Source organism: Symphalangus syndactylus, chromosome 9 (genome assembly GCF_028878055.3).
Source record: "Symphalangus syndactylus isolate Jambi chromosome 9, NHGRI_mSymSyn1-v2.1_pri, whole genome shotgun sequence".
Lineage (NCBI taxonomy): Eukaryota > Metazoa > Chordata > Mammalia > Primates > Hylobatidae > Symphalangus > Symphalangus syndactylus.
Window position 1 is genome coordinate 46,965,857 of NC_072431.2, and position 17,401 is coordinate 46,983,257.

A 17,401-nucleotide genomic window follows, 5' to 3' on the forward strand; every position below is an offset into this window, starting at 1 on the left:
CACAGTAATACATTGTAGATTAAAACTTAATTTTAAGAATCTGGACTGAGCAATACACAGTGCATTTAAACTTAATTTTTAGAATCTGCTTGTAATCACAAGGTTTTTGAGAATAAAGCAATAATAACTTGATTCATGCTTTTAATTCCTTGTATTTCTTAGTTTTTCACTAGGGTAGGCAAGTAGGTTATTTCTAGTGTGAAAATAATCAGTTCTATTAAATTCAGTATTTTTAAACCAAAGAATGATTTTATATTCCAAACACTTCTTTTTTAAACCCCAACATTATACAGTAGTTGTCATTGCCTTTAAAAACAGATACAACCAGAAAGTGTTTACCTTTTAAATTCCCACTGTTTATACTGTACTCACATTTTTCAGGGTTCCTTCTGTGCTGATGTCTAGGATGAAATCCATCTCCAACACCCTTCCCTTTCCTAATACTGCTCCTTGTTCTTTTAAGAGATCCCCTGTACAGATAGGAAGGACATTGTCATTTTGCCACACAGGCCCCACTAACCCTCCACCTAGCCATCTCTGTGTTCTAGATCTTTGCCTCTTTTTTCAGTTTCCAATGGGAACATAACTTTTCTGTATCCCATTCTTTCAATGTCATGCTTCATTAAAAACTAGCTAATCTGATGAACTCCAATGCTAATTGGTTCATGAGATTCCATTGTAAAATGTCATCTAGCTATGGTAAAACCTAATGTTGCCCTCTGAGGAATAATGAATTAACCTAAAGGAATGTCTATTGCATATGAGATTTTAGACACTATTTTCCGGCTTAAGGGAGAATTTTTTTTTTTTTTTTTTAAGTCAGTGGGTTAAGTGTCTGTTAAGCCTGTTCTTCTCAGTGTGTGGACCTCAGACCAACATCAGCATCTTTTGGAAGCTTGTTAGAAATACAGACTCTCAGGTCCCTTCCTAGACCCAGCAAACAATAATCTGCACTTTATAGACATTCCCAGGTATTTATGTGTACACTAAAATTTTATAATTGCACTTTTAAAATTTTTACCAATATGACTGCTGAAAAGTTTTATCTGATTGATATTTTAATTTTTATTTATGTAGCTACTAGCAAAATTAAATGTTTTCATATAATTATTAACCATTTATATTTCAATGTCTATAATTAACTATTTTTTCCCTGTTTGCCATTTAAATGTTCGTATTATTTGTAGGATTCATTGTGTATTGAGTATTCTTTTCTCTGAAATAAGTTACTTTCTCTTTCCTAGTCATTTGTTAACAGTATATCTCTTATAAAAATACTTTAAATTTCAGAAAATATTAATCTGTAAATATTTTCTGTTATCTAAAAACCCAAGGTACCGGCCGGGCACAGTGGCTCATGCCTGTAATCCCAGTACTTTGGGAGGCCGAGGCGGGCGGATCACGAGGTCAGACGATCGAGACCATCGTAGCTAACACGGTGAAACCCCATCTCTACTAAAAATACAAAAAAATTAGCCAGGCGTGGTGGTGGGCACCTATAGTCCCAGCTACTCGGGAGGCTGAGGCAGGAGAATGACGTGAACCCGGGAGGCGAAGCTTGCGGTAAGCCAAGATTGCACCACTGCACTCCAGCCTGGGCGACAGAGCAAGACTCCATCTCAAAAAAACAAAAAACAAAAACCAAACAAACAAAAAACCCAAGGTACCATATGCTGCAATTCATTTCATTTCTGAAAAATATCACATATGTATTTATAAAACAAAACTTACAGCCCAATGGCTTCATGTAATTTCTGATCATTCAGAATGTAGGTGGAAAAGTTTTTATTTATTGAAAGCCTGTCCATTCCTCACTAATTTTTAGGTCATATTAATAATGATAACTTTCTAATTTTTTTTGTTGGAAGTTATTTTGAAGTGAGTGCCTTCTCATTATAATTTCAGGCCTTAGAAAGTATAAAGTAAAGAAGTAATTGCATTGTGCTCACAGATCTCTAATCTGGAGTACATGCTTTTGTTTTTCTGCTCTTTGAACTCTACAATGTGACAAATCACTACTAAAATATTATTTCAAATAAACTCTCAGATTCAGAAAGATTCCATGTAGTTCTTGTGAGAGGAAAAGTAAATCTATGTCAGACAAAACAGCTAAATCAACCACGATTATTAGTTGAGTGACAGATATTTTTGTCCAAGTGTCTTGCCTATTCATAAAGAGAACAAATCCAAATACAAGCTCAGAGAATCTTGAAATATTTGCATTCAAAGAAACCTCGGTTGTTATCTATTCCTAAAATCCCTTGCTAGAAATGATTATTTAAATTACCTAAATTTAGACAACTCTATCAGAAATGTAGTTTCTAGAAATAGAAATCAGAAACGGGAAAGTGTTCCAAGAAGTAGAAGTTTCTGTTTATAATTAGGGCAGGTTTGTAAAAACAAAATTGCAATAGCTTTAGAAACAGAATATTTCCCTAGTGTTTTTAGTGCAGAGAAGAGGCCCTAGAGGCCCCTACTGGGCCATCTGTGCTAGAACAAATCAATTTCAGAAAAAAATAACAGCAGATACAATCCCCATTACAAATGTACTTAAGACTTGTCAGCTACCTTAATGCTCCCCCACTCCCAAACGACCACCAGATTACCCTGTTGATCAAGCAAAGCAAAGTTTATTAAAGTTATTTCAGAAAGGATGAACAACATCTTGATAATCTCAATAGTGTCTCAGAGAGGGAGGGCAAATAAAGATTTTTATAGGGTTTTAGGTTTGGTCACAGTGATTCAAGTTAGGTTTATTAAATTTTGCTGGACAAAATTTTATTAAACCTGTTTACTCAGATGAGGAAATTATTTGCCTGGTAAAACTGATTTTCAGGAATTTCCTAAAGTCATTTATTATTTTATATCATCATTTTCCCGCATAAAAGAGAAATACTAAAGAATTTTTTCTGCATAAAAAAGAAATCCAACATTTCTTTCTCCTCAAATAAATGCTGGAGTCAAACTGACAGAGGTAGTTTTATTCCACATTAAGCTCTGTGGATGCAGTTGGTCTCAATTCCAAAATTTCTGAGGAGATTATCTGGGAGACAAGTCTTTCTGCCTTCCTACTTCCTTGCCAATCCACACATTGTAGTCATCCTAATCCTCAAGAAGACTCTTTTAAATTTGCTATAGTATAATTTCAGGGACCTACTGGCTCCTCAAAATACCTTGCCATATGCTTGAAGATATTCACATTTCTGATTAGAAATGAAAGGTTTGAAAGATAAGGGATTGGTTGAGCTACAGCTTTGGCTGAAACTCCTTGAAATGAAAAAAAAAAAAAAAATGACTAGACTATTGATTAACAAGTTTAAAAAGATGAAATAAATGTTTTCCCAGTTTTGAAAGGAGGAGGAGCCACGAGGAGAACAGAAGGACTTTAACATCTAAAATGTGGAGGAGATGAGGAAGTGGACTTCAAAGGAGAAGCAAAAGATGCAGGTCGAACAAACAAAAACCACAGGATGGAGTGTTTTGGTCTAGCTAATGCAGACAATCCCAATTCTGTATAATGGGGAAATGTGAAAGATGAAATTGGTATATGAATAATTTAACCAATTAAAAACAAATCTGCAATTTTTTATTTTTTTAAAGCATTTGAAATTAAGTCTGTTTTTATCTAACTGTTCATGGACCAAGTCAAGCCAAATACTATACAACCCCACATTTGTAGGATGTGGGGACCAAGAGTGCCCCGTATTTGATCCAAGTCTAGATCCAGATATAAAATAATTACCATCATATGTAACATGTTTTATAATTCCTTCCTTGTCTTTGTTTATAGAAGACATTAAAACATTAAGACAAGAAGACATTAAAACACTGCCTGTAGTGAAGTAAGAGCTATTAGATGTTAGTACCACATAATTTAATTTGTGGAAAGTATAACACAAGTATGCTGTTTAGGTGTCATTTTTCCAGCACGTGTTTTATCCTCCTAGCATTAGTTGTCTGACAAGAGGTGGCCTCCTAAGAATACAGAATGACAGTTTCTTAGTAACTAAACTGTAAACATTTCTTCCTTGACTAGTGATGAAAGTAAACAATTAAGTCACAGTTTTCACATTAGCAGATTTGAAGAACAGCAGTCAAAACTTATATATTTATTATATATAAAGTGATCTTAAATACTGTTTCTATGCAGGATAACTCATTATGTTTTAAAGTATTTACAAATAATGTTAAACACAACCATTCTCTGCTTTGTTTATTGACTTTATTAAATGTTATGTATATACACCAATGATTTTGAGATATTGGATGTTGTATTAGTCTGTTTTCAGGTTGCTGATAAAGTCATACCCAAGACTGGGAAGAAAAAGTGGTTTACTTGGACTTACAGTTCTGCATGGCTGGGGAGGCCTCAGAATTATGGTGGGAGGTGAAAGGCACTTCTTACATGGTGGCAGCAAGAGAAGATGAAGAAGCAGCAAAAGTGGAAACCCCTGATAAACCCATCAGATCTCGTGAGACTTATTCACTATCACGAGAATAGCACAGGAAAGACCCGCCCCCATGATTCAATTACCTGCCCCTGGGTCCCTCACACAGCATGTGGGATTTCTGGGAGATATAATTCAAGATGAGACTTGGGTGGGAACACAGCCAAACCATATCATTCTGCCCCTGGCACCCTCCAAATCTCATGTTCTCACATTTCAAAATCAATTATGCCTTCCCAACAGTCCCCTAAAGTCTTAACTCATTTCAGCATTAACCCAAAAGTCTACAGTCCAAAGTCTCATCTGAGACTAGGCAAGTCCCTTCCACCTATGAGCCTGTAAAATCAAAAGCAAGCTAGTTACTTCCTAAATACAATGGGGGTACAGGTATTAGGTAAATACAGCCATTCCAAATGGAAGAAATTTGCCGAAACAAAGGGGTTACAGGCCCCATGCAAGTCTGAAATCCAGCGAGGCAGTCAAATTTTAAAGCTCCAAAATGATCTCCTTTGACTCTATGTCTCACATCCAGGTGATGCTGATGCAAAAGGGGGTTCCCATGGTCTTGGGCAGCTCCACTGGTGTGGCTTTGCAGGGTACAGCCTCTCTCCTGGCTGCTTTCACAGGCTGGCATTGAGTGTCTGTGGCTTTTCCAGGCACACACTGCAAGCTGTCGGTGGTTCTACCACTCTGGGGTCTGGAAGATGGTGGTCTTCCTCTCACAACTCCACTAGGCAGTGCCCTAGTAGGGACTCTGTGTGGGGGCTCCAACCGCACTTTCCCTGCCGCACTGCCCCTAGCAGAGGTTCTCCATGAGGACCCTGCCCCTACAGCAAACTTTCGACTGGGCATCTAGGCGTTTACATACATCTTCTGAAATCTAGGTGGAAGTTCCCAAACCTCAATTCTTGACTTCTATGCACCCACAGGCTCAACACCACATTGAAGCTGCCAAGGTTTGGGGCTTGCACCCTCTGAAACCATGGGCCGAGCTGTACGTTGGCCCCTTTTAGCAACTGCTGGAGTGGCTGGGACTCAGAGCACCAAGTTCCTAGGCTGCATACAGCATAGGAATCCTGGGCCCAGCCCATGAAACCATTTTTCCTCCTAGAATTCTAGGTCTGTGATGGGAGAGGCTGCCATGAAGACATATCACATGCCCTGGAGACATTTTCCTCATTGTCTTGGTGATTAACATTTGTTGCCTTGTTACTTATGCAAATTTCTACAGCCAGCTTGAGTTTCTCCCGAAAAAGTGGGTTTTTCTTTTTTACTGCAGCATCAGGCTGCAAATTTTCTGAACTTTTATGCTTTTTTTTATTAAAATGGAATGCTTTAAACAGCACCCAAGTCACCTCTTGAATGCTTTGCTGCTTAGAAGTTTCTTCAGCCAGATAATCTAAATCATCTCTCTCAAGGTGAAAGTTCCACAAATGTCTAGGACAGGGGCAAAATGCCGCCAGTCTCTGCTAAAACATAACAAGATCAACTTTGCTCCAGTTCCCAACAAATTCCTCATTCCCATCTGAGACCACCTCAGCCTGGACCTTATTGTTCTTATCACTATCAGCATTTTTCTCAAAGCCATTCAACAAATCTCTAGGAGGTACTAAACTTTCCCACATTTTCCTGTCTTCTTCTGAGCCCTCCAAACTGTTCCAACTTCTGCCTGTTATCCAGTTCCAAAGTCACTTCCACATTTTGGGGTATCTTTTCAGCAATGCCCTTCTCTACTGCTACAAATTTACTGTATTGGTCCCTTTTTATTCTGCTGATAAAGACATACCCAAGACTGGGAAGAAAAATAGGTTTAATTGGACTTACAGTTTCACATGGTTGGGGAGGCCTCAGAATCATGGTGGGAGATGAAAGGCACTTCTTACATGGCAGCAGCAAGAGAAGATGAGGAAGAAGCAAAAAAGGAAACCCCTGATAAACCCATCAGATCTTGTGAGACTTATTCTCTATCACGAGAATAGCTCGGGAAAGACCTGCCCCCATGATTCAATTACTTCCCCCTGGGTTCCTCCCACAACACAGGGGAATTCTGGGAGATACAAATCAAGTTGAGATTTGGATGTGGACACAGCCAAACCATATCAGATGTAAATCATTTCTTTCAGTCATAGGTATATCCCTCTGATGTATTAAATTTATATGGAAACAGTCTGATCATAGCACATAAAAGCGATAAGATTAATATTTTTAAATAATTATTGTTGTTGATGTTGACATCAATCCCATTAGCTCCTGCTTTTATTTATTGAGTTTTGTTGTTATTTTTGAGACAAATCCCACTGTCACCCAGGGTGCAGTGCAACGGTACAATTGCAGCTCACTACTGCCTCAACCTCCTGGGCTCAAGTGATCCTCCCACCTCAGGCTCCTTAGTAGCTAGGACTACAGGCATGATTGTCTAATTTTTTAAAAAAATGTTTGTAGAGATGGAGTCCCATTGTGTCACCCAGGCTGATCTCTGACTCCTGGGCTCAAGCCCAGGATCCTCCCACGTCGGCCCCCCAAAGTGCTGGGATTACAGGTACCTGGTTAGTTCATGTTTTTGAAATAGTAATGACAAGGGTAGGCAAAACTATCTTTATAATTTTAAATTTTATGAAAAAGGCTCCACTACCCAGAATTAGTCTGAAAACTAAAACAATGGATTAATTCTCCATCTTTTTCCATAATCATTACTTTCCTTTCACTTTATATTTTCAAGTCAAAAAATTGCATACTCAATAATCTTTATATAATACTCTGTCTTACAAATTATTAGAGAATGCAAAGAGATTATTTTTTGGCTTTGCTACCAACACATAAAAACTACATAAATACAAATTTACAACAGATCATTCATTGCATTTTTCTGCTTCATTATTTAATTAAATGTTAGTCTTTTAAAAAGGAGGTACTATTTGTGGTTTCTGGCTAAGGTAAATTTAGAACAGATATGCCAAAAAACCCTTACATTCTTCCTGATTTTTTTTTAAATTTTAGATTCGGGGTACATGTGCAAGTTTGTTACATGGGTATATTGCATAATGGTGAGATTTGGGCTTGTATTGAACCCATCACTCAAATAGTGTGTGTAGTACTCAACCGGTAGTTTTTCAATCCTTGCTTACCTCTCTTCCCCCTTTTAGAGTTCTCTGTGTCTATTGTTCCCAGCTTGATGTCCATGTGTACCCAAGGTTTAGCTCCCACTTATAAGTGAGAATATGCTGTATTTGGTTTGCTGTTTCTGCATTAATTCACTTAGGACAATATCCTCTAGTTGCATTCCTGTTGCTACAAAGGACATGACTTTACTCTTCATTTTGATTGCATAGTATTCCATGGTGTATATGTATCCCATTTTCTTTATCCATCCCACCATTTGTGGGCACCTAGGTTGATTCCATGTCTTTGCTATCGTGAACAGTGCTGCCATAAACATATGAGTGTAGGTGTCTTTTTGGTAGATATACAGTAATGGGTCAAATGGTAGCTCTACTTTTAGTTCTTCAAATTGCTTTCTACAGAATCTCTAAACTGCTTTCCACAGAAGCTGAATAAATTTGCATCACTACTTACAGTATATAAGTATTCCCTTTTCTCCACAACCTCGCCAACATCTGTTACTTTTTGACTTTTTAATTATAGCTATTATGACTGGTGTGAGTTGGTATCTCATTGTGGTTTTGATTTGCATTTCTCTGGAACCAAAAAAAGAGCCTGAATTGCCAAAGCAACCCCAAGTGAAAAGAACAATGTGGGAGGCATTGCATTACCTGAATTCAAACTATGGTACAAGGCTTCAGTAACCAAAACAGCATGGTTCTGGTACAGAAACAGACACATAGACGAAAGGAACAGAATAGAGAAGCCAAAAATAAAACTGCACACTACAACCAACTGATCTTCAACAAAGTTGACAAAAATGAACTACCTATCTAGAATCGATAAGGAACTTAAAAAAGTCAACAAGAAAAAAACACAAGACCCTATTAAAATGTGGGCAATGGATGTGAACAGGCACTTCTCAAAAGAAGACAACCAAATAGCCAACAAACATATGAACCCTCACTTTCTAAAGCAGTAGTTAAAACTAGCCCTCTTTCCACCCTCTGGCTGCATAAAGGAAGGCTCAGAGTCATTAGGAGTGAAAATGTCTGGGGAAATTGCTTTGTGAAGATTGTCAAAGGGTTATTTTTTTCTTCCTGCCTTTCTGCTCAGAGAAGGCAATTATTATTGTCTTCCTCAATTAAGTTGGGTGGTGTTCAAGAGAGAACCCCTTAGAGAACTTGGTATGTGTTTCTTGAAGTTGGGTGGCCACAACAACTGATACCTGACTCATATGTATACAATTTTTAAAGGTTAAATTCTGATGGGAGTTGCCACTGTAATGAAGAGAAGCAATGTATCTGCAATAGAAACATGTCAGCCTTCTACCTGGGAGGGCAGAGGTGACTGTTTTCCAAAAGCCAGCTGTGCCACCTGCAGAAGTGAGCTAGAACTGAATTACCTAGCTCATGCTAACATGCAAGACCTGACTGCGTGGTTAGGTCAACCCAACAGAAAAAGCCTTCCTGCATGGAAGCCAGGAGCTGAGGAAGAAGTTATGAATAGCCAGTTGGATGAATGTGTCACTGAAGACAGGAAAGGCTGCTATTGGAAGTAAAGGGTAGAAATGGGAGTACATCCTCTAAGAAGCTACAGAATCACCACATGAGAAAGGTAGTATTTGAGCACTCACAAATAGAGAACTCCAAACACAAATTTAAAGAACACCAGTCAAATCAAAATTGGCTAACCTTCCATTTCCAACTGTGATGGTAAGAGACAGAGAACTCCCTAGTAGCAAAGAAGACAGAGAGAAATAGTGAGGCAACCTTTTATGGCCTTTCCCATGCAGGGTTCTGATCTCAACAAGCCTAGGTGTTGGGGGAGGGACTGGAGGAGGACCAAATTTCCAATCAAATGAGAGAGTGGAGTTTTTATACGGATGTGGTTAATGTTTTAATACCTGGAAAAAATGAGATTATTTGTTAATTCCTGAGAAAGTCTAGAAAACCTAAGGCAGCTGAGAGATCCAGAAAATAGGAAAAGGATTTGACCAAGTTTTTAAGAAGAGTAATGGGGAAAGAATAACAAATTCATTTTCTGTTGGGTCCAGACTGTGTCCTTTTCATTTGGTAAACTGGTTATACATTTTTAACTGCTCGTGTTTATATGGCATTTCATAGTTTATGGAATAATTTTCTATAATTATCAAATTTGATCATCACCAAAAACTTGCCTATACCAGAGCAGACATCATGGCTCTCCTCTTTGAGGTGAGGAAACTAAGGCTAAAAAAATGTGAACTTTCTTACCCAGTGCTGGATAACTAGCACCAGCAAGACAAGACTTCTCATTAGCATTCTTTCCTCGGCTCTTTGCTCTCAAATGGAACTTGCCAGGGATAAGTAGATTAGAGATTCACCCATTCATTCATTCATAACTACCAACTACCCTGTTTCTCTACACTTGTTGTGGTGGTGGTCATTTAAGTTTTAGGCTAAATATAACTCTGCTAACTCAACTATTCTAATCCTAAGTAGAAACTTAGGCAGATAATCTTACTGCCCACATACAACCAGTGAAAATCTCCTACTGAATCTTTTTTTTTTTTTTTCCAAAAAAAAAAAAATGCTTTACCAATGTCTACTTTACACAGAATAAACCACACAAACTTAAATGTACAATTTGATATGTTTTGAAATATTTATCTAAGAAACTGTCACCACAATAAAGATAATTAATATCCATCAAACCCATTCATTTTCTCCTGACCAATCCCATCCTCCTATACCTTCTGACCTTCTTCCCAGATGAGCACTAATCTACTTTTTGTTACTGTTGATTAATTCACATATTCTAACATTTTGTAAAAATAGAATCATATAGTATATTCTCCTTCTTTTCTTGGCTTCTAACACATGGCATGATTTGGGGCCAATTCATTCACAATGTTGTCTGTATCGATAGTGTGTTTGTTTTTGTGAGTTACTACTATTGTAGCACAGCCACATAAGAAACTATTAGTTCCTTATGTGGCTATACTACAATTTGCTTATCTGTTCTTCTGTTGAAGGTCATTTGGGTTGTTTGAGGCTATTACAAATAAAGCTTCTATAAATATTTTTGGAAAAGTCTGTGTGTGAATACCCTCTTAAATAAATATCTAGGAGTGGAATGGCTGGATAATATCGTAGTTGTATATTTATTTATTTATTTTTAAGAAACTGCCGACCTGTTTTCCAAAGTGGTTGTACCATCTTATATTCCTTTTTTTATTATTATTATACTTTAGGTTTTAGGGTACATGTGCACAATGTACAGGTTTGTTACATATGTATACATGTGCCATGTTGGTTTGCTGCACCCATTAACTTGTCATTTAGCATTAGGTATATCTCCTAATGCTGTCCCTCCCCCCTCCCCTCACCCCACAACAGTCCCCCGAGTGTGATGTTCCCCTTCCTGTGTCCATGAGTTCTCATTGTTCAATTCCCACCTATGAGTGAGAACATGCGGTGTTTGGTTTTTTGTCCTTGTGATAGTTTACTGAGAATGATGGTTTCCAGTTTCATCCATGTCCCTACAAAGGACATGAACTCATCATTTTTTATGGCCGCATAGTATTCCATGGTGTATATGTGCCACATTTTCTTAATCCAGTCTATCGTTGTTGGACATTTGGGTTGGTTCCAAGTCTTTGCTATTGTGAATAGTGCCGCAATAAACATACGTGTGCATGTGTCTTTATAGCAGCATGATTTATAATCCTTTGGGTACATACCCAGTAATGGGATGGCTGGGTCAAATGGTATTTCTAGTTCTAGATCCCTGAGGAATCGCCACACTGACTTCCACAATGGTTGAACTAGTTTACAGTCCCACCAACAGTGTAAAAGTGTTCCTATTTCTCCACATCCTCTCCAGCACCTGTTGTTTCCTGACTTTTTAATGATGGCCATTCTAACTGGTGTGAGATGGTATCTCACTGTGGTTTTGATTTGCATTTCTCTGATGGCCAGTGATGATGAGCATTTTTTCATGTGTTTTTTGGCTGCATAAATGTCTTCTTTTGAGAAGTGTCTGTTCATGTCCTTCGCCCACTTTCTGATGGGGTTGTTTGTATTTTTTCTTGTAAATTTGTTTGAGTTCATTGTAGATTCTGGATATTAGCCCTTTGTCAGATGAGTAGGTTGCAAAGTTGGAAGAATCAATATCGTGAAAATGGCCATACTGCCCAAGGTAATTTATAGATTCAATACCATCCCCATCAAGCTACCAATGACTTTCTTCACAGAATTGGAAAAAACTACTTTAAAGTTCATATGGAACCAAAAAAGAGCCCGCATCGCCAAGTCAATCCTAAGCCAAGAGAACAAAGCTGGAGGCATCACACTACCTGACTTCAAACTATACTACAAGGCTACAGTAACCAAAACAGCATGGTACTGGTACCACAACAGAGACATAGATCAATGGAACAGAACACAGCCCTCAGAAATGATGCCGCATATCTACAACTATCTGATCTTTGACAAACCTGACAAAAACAAGTAATGGGGAAAGGATTCCCTATTTAATAAATGGTGCTGGGAAAACTGGCTAGCCATATGTAGAAAGCTGAAACTGGATCCCTTCCTTACACCTTATACAAAAATTAATTCAAGATGGATTAAAGACTTAAATGTTAGACCTAAAACCATTAAAATCCTACAGGAAAACCTAGGCAATACCATTCAGGACATAGGCGTGGGCAAGGACTTCATGTCTAAAACACCAAAAGCAATGGCAACAAAAGCCAAAATTGACAAACGGGATCTAATTAAACTAAAGAGCTTCTGCACAGCAAAAGAAACTACCATCAGAGTGAACAGGCAACCTACAGAATGAGAGAAAATTTTTGCAACCTACTCACCATCTTATACTCCTATCAGCAGCTTATGAGAGTTCCATTTTCTCCATATCCTTGCTAATATTTGATATGGCCAGTCTTTTTTATTTCAATTATCTCAATAAGCTTTTCAGGATAATACAGAGTGACTTTTAACATGTATTTGTCTAAAAACAAATGAAATTGGATTTTCCAATCCAAGTATCTTCTTTAGTTAAAAGTATAAGTTTTTTGCTTATTTTTATTAGCGCTTTTATTTCTGTATTTGTGAGTTTAAACATTCTTCTTATATTCTGGATGTAATTCATGTTTTATAACTTGCAAATATTTTCTTCTAATCTGTTTCTTGTTTCTTGATTTTCTTAATAGTGTTTTTCTGTGAGCAGAAGATTTTAGTTTGGATGAAGTACAATTCATCATTTTTTCTTTCATAAATTATACTTTCAGTGTCATAGCTAAGAAATCTTTGCCTAGCCCAGATCACAAATCTTTCTCCTTTGCTTATTCCTAGAAATTTAAGTTTTAGACTTCACTTTTTTAATTAAACTTTTGTAAATGATATGAGCTGTGAATCAAGATTCTTTCTTGTTTTTTTATCCTTTTTGCAAATACAGCTACAATTGTTGCTGCACCACTTGCTAATAAGAATATTCTTTCTCCAAATAACTGCCTTTGAAATGTCAAATATCAATTGTCCAAATACATATGGATTTATTTCTAGATTCTCTATTCTGTTTTATTAATCTACTTGTCAGCCTTGACACCATACTCATGATTTCTGTCATTTTAGAATAAGTCTTGAAATCAGATAGGGTCAATCCTCCAACTTTGTCATTCTTTTTAAAAAATGTTCTAAAATTTATAAAAATTTTAGAATCCACTTGTCAATTTCTACCAAAAAAAAAGTCTGCTTGAATTTTAACTGAGATTGCTTTGAATCTGCAGATCCACTTGAGGAGAACTGATGCCTTAAGAATATTGAGTCATTGCACTCAATGCAAAGACCATTTATTTGGGTCTTATAAAATTTATCCCAGCAAATTTCTGTAGATTTTCGTGTACAGAGCTGGGACATTATTTAGTTAGATTTGTCTGTCTCTGGCTGAGAGACCACATAAACAAATTTTCTGAGACACAAGAACTATACACTTCATTTCATGGAGAGGAAGGAAACACACTTAACCCCTCATACAAACAGTTGTGTATAAAATCAGGCAATGAAATCTCCTATGGTTCATGTTGATATGGTTGCTAAAGGTAGAAATGATGGGTGGTAGTAGTATCGTGGTTGGAGTGACCTGTCTTGAGAAGGACTTAGGGTGAGACTAACATTCTCAGAGAGAATGGGGTCTAAGAATCTAAGTTTTTCGTAACGAAATTTAAAACTTTATTTTCAGACTTACCTAAAATGGCTACTTCTTTGCCCTTAACAGTCATATTGATATATTATTTATTTCAGTATCACAGAGCTCAACTGATTAGATGAAATAACTTCTTTAATGATAATTAAAATAGAGTCAGGTTCTGTTTAATATTAGCAAAATTCCCTGTCTGGCAACCTTTAAAAACTGAATAGCCAATAATTTGTAGAGGATGGTATAGGCACTGACCTCCCTAGAGTCAAAAGGCTACATGACTGTAGAGCTTCCTAGGATAACTTAGAACTCCATGTGCAATTAGATAATAATGTTAAATAAAAATTCACATGACTTTAACAAAGAAGACCATTTGAGTTCACACCCTTAGTGGATTTCTTTCCCTCACGCATAATCTTGAATCATTTTAGACTGTGAGAAAAATATTGGTATTAAAATGCCTTGCAGCTATGTTAACTCCCTTGAGTGGCAGTTGACAGTTCTGAAAGGCCGTGGCCTTGTAGGCTGATGAGGTTTCTACCCATCCTGAATTCCAAACAGAAAGAGTTATTTTTAACTTCACTATCAGTGCACATGACTGTCCTTGCAGGGAAAATGAGCCAAAATGACATGATGATTCTATTACTGAGGTGAAAGTGATTGAGGTGCAGTCTTAGTTTCACATGTTCCTTAAGGATAGTGGACAGCTTTTCAAAAAGAATGGTAACAACAACAACAACAACAAAAAAAAAAACCAGTGATTTTAATGAACTATTCAGGCATACCAGAAGTTTACTACTGAGAAAATGAAAAGTTAAAGGGATTATTTTAGATTAATTCTACCTAATTCTAGATTATTCAGCCCACACCTGATAATTCAAGTGCTGATGTTTAATGGTGATTGTGCAAAGACCAATTTAAGGAGATTCCATGTCACTCATTTCACAGAAGACATGTTCAATCTTACCAACATTTTTATCTCCATGAGAACTTTATTCAACTTACATATCATTCAGCTCCTCATAAATCACTAAGCTGTCAAACTCAAACTTCTATTCACTTGATTCAACACTTACTGGGCAAATAGCATGCACAAAGCATTAAATTGGAACTGGAAGAGACTCCAAGATAAATAGCACATAGTCTTCATTCTCCAGAGAGCCAAAGTCCAATAGGGAAGAGAAACACACATTAACAATTTTAAAACAAGGGAAACTCTGATAAGTATTTCTATTAAGATGTAGAAGGAGAGATGAATTCTGGCTATGTGCAGAAACATAGAACAAGCACTCTCTTTTCCATTGTTGATGACTTCCGCAACCTCTTTATAAATCTCAGCTTTTGCTCATCATGTTATGACACATTATCAAGTAGAATGCTTTCAGTTGCAAGCACAATAATAATTAACTAATACTGGCTTAAATGAGAGAAAGAAACCTCACACACACAAAATATAATCTGGAAGTAAATGGTTCTAATTGTTGTACAGAACATCATGATATCATTAAGAATCCAGGCTCTAACTCTCCACTCTATTGGAGAACTTGACTTTTAATCATTTATTATAGCTTGTTACCTCTCCGTTGCAAGATGCCTGCCTCAAGCATTACGTGCTATACAACCTATCCAAAGAAAGAAGAAAGAGGCAAGATTTCTCATGATTTCTTTATATCCGGGGAAAATATTCTGCCCAGTAGGTCCCCAGAATACTTCTCTTACATCTTACTTGTCAGTACTGGGCCACGTTTACTTATAAATGAGCATTTAGCAAATGGGGAAACATTCACTTTACCTGTCTTTGGCCAATCATTATACCTTATCTGAAGCTGTGGAGATTCATGCTTTCCCTGAGAGTGTTACTGTTCAAACAAAACTGAGAATCTATAAATCAAAGGAGTTTATAAAAGGGAGGCAGTTGACAACCAACAGTGTCTGTGAGAGTCTGTGAGAACACATTCACATTCATGTAACTAAGTACTAAGATTATGCAATCACCCAGACTGAAATGACTACACTGTTAAGCTCAGAAACCAATACTCCAAAATATGGTGCTTTGACTCCCTGAACTGAAGAAGCCTCAAAGTCTGTCTGATCTTCTCTTCTCCTGTCTCTCATTTATCTCCTAAAGCACAGAATGAAGTTGTTCTCTGAAGTTCCCTTATGTGATTAAAGTCTGGGCCTGCCACAGAAGAAAACAATTAACCCAGGTACCTTCTCTGAGTTTTCATTAACTGAACTCATATCCCTGAAAGAAAGACTGAAGTTATAAACACACAGGCTTGTCACGAACCATTGCCTGCTCTGTGGGCCCAAGAGACTTTGTCATAAGCCACTGAATGTTCTTCAAGCCCATTGGATTCCCCTAAAAATCACTTACTACCTTCCCTAAAATCATTCATACTTTCCCATCTCCCTTTAGCCTAAGAAGAAGGGTGCATTAATCATCTGTACCCCTTCTTGTGATAGGGCAATTACTCTGTGATTTCTCCCCATGCACATTAATAAATTTGAATGACATTTCTCCTATTAATCTGCCTTTTGTCAGTGATTTTCAGAGGCCTTCAGAGATACAACCTCCCCTTTGCCCCTACAAACCATCACTACATCTAAAAATACATCTAAAATAATCCTAGTCCATAAGCCAATGACGGGGCTAAAGAGCATTATGGCTCAGTTAGGGGACAGGTGTTGGAGTATAATGTTACGGGACAGGCATATAGACATATGATGCTCAGTCCATATTCCAGTTGCCCGAGCAGCTTTTCAAAATATTGATGCCCAGGTCACTAGAGATTCCCATTTTCAGATTTAATCGGTCCACGGTAGGACCTGGAATTTATGTGTTTCTTTGTTTTGTTTTTTGGTAGGTTTGATCATTTTACATTTCCTAGGCAAATTTTGAGTGTAATTGACCCAAAAAGCCTAAGCTTGACTACATTAAACAGGTTTCTTCCCGACAATAGGCTGCCAAACTCTCTTTTCTTAGAGCATTTACTTTAGAATACTTACAAATGTAAATTTTTCTCTGTCCCTTTGAAATGTATGTAAATATTTTGCTAGTTTTATAATTCAGAAAATGTCATCCTCAAGAATCTGGGAACTATCTCTTTGAAATCTGAACATCGGAGGCGATAGCATCCCTATTTCTCAGTCATTTTGGGAGAGTAGCAGCATATCTTCATGGAATAGTCACCAATTAGCAAACACAGAGGGCCTAATCACAGAGAAAACATTTGCAAACTCAGTTATAACTCAGTGCATTCAGTATATCCCATTGATCAACATCTTCCCTGAGATCCTCCAGTACTTTTTCCCTAGCTCAGAGTTCAGCACTCAGCACTTAAAAACCCTCCTGCCCTTTGCCTCAGCAGAGTTGGGTATGGAGACTTGATCTATACTCTCTGCCCGATTTCGGGCAATAGTATCAGAATAAAGTCAATGTTTGCTCATCCTGTCTAGTGCAATTTTTTTTAAACATAATCACAATTAAGAATTTCCAAATGTTGGCCGGGTGCTGTGGCTCACACCTGTAATCCCAGCACTTTGGGAGGCCAAGGTGGGCGGATCATGAGGTCAGGAGATGGAGACCATCCTGGCTAACACGGTGAAAACCCATCTCTACTAAAAATACAAAAAAAAAAAATTAGCCGGGCATGGTGGCAGGTGCC